Source organism: Ixodes scapularis, unplaced genomic scaffold (assembly GCF_016920785.2).
Source record: "Ixodes scapularis isolate PalLabHiFi unplaced genomic scaffold, ASM1692078v2 PGA_scaffold0__279_contigs__length_252992795, whole genome shotgun sequence".
NCBI classification, from domain to species: Eukaryota; Metazoa; Arthropoda; class Arachnida; order Ixodida; family Ixodidae; genus Ixodes; species Ixodes scapularis.
Window position 1 is genome coordinate 70,349,831 of NW_024609835.1, and position 2,920 is coordinate 70,352,750.

Genomic DNA, 2,920 nt, shown 5'->3' on the forward strand with positions numbered 1-2,920 from the left:
GGCTTCCTCGGACGGCACGACAGCATGCACAATCTGGAACAACGAAGACCAAGCAAGCAGCTACCACCCGGCCATCAGCAACGCCTCGTCACGTCCGGCAGACTCGTCACTCAAGCAATTGATCCTCGGCCAAGTGTGGAGGGCCCCATCGTCATCAACAGCCGCTTACCCGCCCACTATAAACCAGCCGACGCAGCCGATGTCGCTCTGTGGGCTCGGTGGCTGTGCCACAACGCAGACCACTAATCCGTTCAACTTTTTCGTGCAGATGTTCTCCTTCATTCTCCTCCGCGCTTTGCTCCCGGTGCTGGCTTCCTCGGACGGCACGACAGCATGCACAATCTGGAACAACGAAGACCAAGCAAGCAGCTACCACCCGGCCATCAGCAACGCCTCGTCACGTCCGGCAGACTCGTCACTCAAGCAATTGATCCTCGGCCAAGTGTGGAGGGCCCCATCGTCATCAACAGCCGCTTACCCGCCCACTATAAACCAGCCGACGCAGCCGATGTCGCTCTGTGGGCTCGGTGGCTGTGCCACAACGCAGACCACTAATCCGTTCAACTTTTTCGTGCAGGTTAGTAAATCGTGCAGTCTTTTCTCTAAAAAAACAAGTAACTACTTTTTGATACAGCTGCCGAGCCCGCAGTGTTGCGTTGTCATTTCGATTGAGTGCTTCCATGTCATCCGTTCCTTGCTGTTGCAATCGGGGGACATCGAAACTAATCCTGGTCCTGATACTAACGCCATACTAGCCGAGCTAAAAAAAACTATCCACCGGTCAATCGAAATTACTTGCAGAGGTACAAGACCTTAAAACCCAGCTATTAACAACAGATAAAGCGATATCAGATTTAAGCGGGCGCATGACTGCGCTCGAAAACCATTATCAAAATCTCGCCCCCGTGCGCACCGAATTAGAAAATGTAAAAATCGAGACGGCTCAGACGGCCCGTTTGGTCTGTGGCTTGGAGGCACGCTTCGACGATGCCGAAAATCATTCTCGACGCAACAACCTCATTTTCTATGGCATCCCTAACTCCACTGGACCAGAAACGTTTGCCCAATCAGAACAGCTCGTCATCCGGCACTGTCGTGATCACTTGAACATAACCATAGACCCCAAAGAAATAGAGCGTGCACATCGTCTTGGACATCACACATCTGACCGCCCTCGCCCAGTAATCGTTAAATTCACGTTCTATAAGACAAAAGACACCATACTATCTAATGACCGCAAGTTCAAAGGAACAAGTTTCAGTGTTGGCGAAGACTTTTCTCGGCCCGTCCAAAATGCTCGCAAACACCTACTTGCGTTTGCAAAAAGCAAAAATACGCCGTTTTCTTTACGGTTTAAAACACTACTTATGGGCCCGAAACGCTATATTTTTGATGAACCATCACAGACAGTAAGGGAAACAGCATAGCAATTGCCCCGTCAGAAGAAAATAACAGCCCCCTCTCGGAATTCTACCAAAACTAATCTTTCATTTTCCGTAATCTTCACCAACGCGCGAAGCTTTCTTCCGAAACGAGAAATTTTGTCTAATCTCGTGTTGTCCTCTTGTAGTAATTTGTTGATATTAACCGAAACCTGGCTGTCTAAAGAAATCACTGATGCTGAAGTTCTGGCCGATTTGCCGGACTTCCGCCTTTATAGAAATGACCGCCAAGCCACACGAGGAGGAGGTGTTCTCATCGCCGTACACCAGCAGTTGTCATGTTCTATTGTTAACATTACATCCGACCTTGAAATACTATGGATCATATGTCGCGCTTCACCTCAGACGGTTCTTTTGGGAGTCTGCTACAGGCCTCCCCATTCTTCTCCTGACTTTTCTTGTAAACTTAATAACATCTTTAGTGAATTCGCCTTAACGTACCCGAATGCGCATATCCTTCTCTTTGGAGACTTTAACTACCCGCAAATAGACTGGAGCAACCAGATCCCCTCAGCTATAGGCAATGAAGCCGCAAAAGATTTTATTAACGTATGTCTTAATTTTAACCTTGTTCAACTAGTATCCGAACCCACACGTGTTTCACGGGATTCTGCAAACATCCTAGATCTAATACTAACCAGTCATCCCGAAAGCCTATCATCGGCTACTTATCTCCGCGAAATCAGCGACCACAAAGTAATCCATGCTACCTTCAACTTTTGCCCGGTACGACACCAAACAAGCGATAAAAGAATTCGTCTATATGATAAGGGAAATTATGAAGTAATAAACAATGAGCTAAACGCCTTTCTTCCAATTTTTGAAGCATCATTTTCTAATCGCTCTATTAATACAAACTGGATAATGTTCAGAAATAAATTAAATGAACTTGCAAATAAATTCATCCCACTAATTACGTTCCGTGAGAATCGACAGAAACCCTGGTTTACAAAGTCTTTGAAAAAACTAGGTAACAAAAAAAAACGTCTTTTCCGCTCGGCCAAGCGGAATGGAAACCCCTGCGCATGGGAAAAATACTACGCAGCTGAAGACTCCTATCTGGCATCTATACGTAACGCAAAGCATTCCTTTTTTTATGATGACTTACCAAAGATCTTAATTAACAATCCTAAAAAATTTTGGCAAGTTATAAATCCCCAAGAGACGCGCATCATTAGCCTGACGAACGGAGCGGGCGAAATAGTCACTGACACCGAGTGCGCCAACGCTTTTAACTCCGCCTTCTTTTCCGTGTTCACCGAAGAAACCGATGTCCCTCCCTCTTTAATACCTTCTAACGCAGTATCTACTATGCCAGCTCTCACATTCTCTGTAGATGGCATCTCATCATTAATTGAAAATATCAAACTCTCATCGTCAGCCGGCGTTGACGGAATTAACTCAAAACTTTTAAAAAATACCAAACGTGTATCTGCTGTGTACATGACCATGTTGTTTTCACAATCACTTTCTACAGG

General features: G+C 45.9%; 1 pseudogene; it reads left to right on the forward strand.

The window, feature by feature from the left end:
* Positions 1-268: 268 nt before the first annotated feature.
* LOC121834939 lies at positions 269-1,779 on the forward strand (annotated as a pseudogene).
* The last annotated feature ends 1,141 nt before the right edge of the window (positions 1,780-2,920 follow it).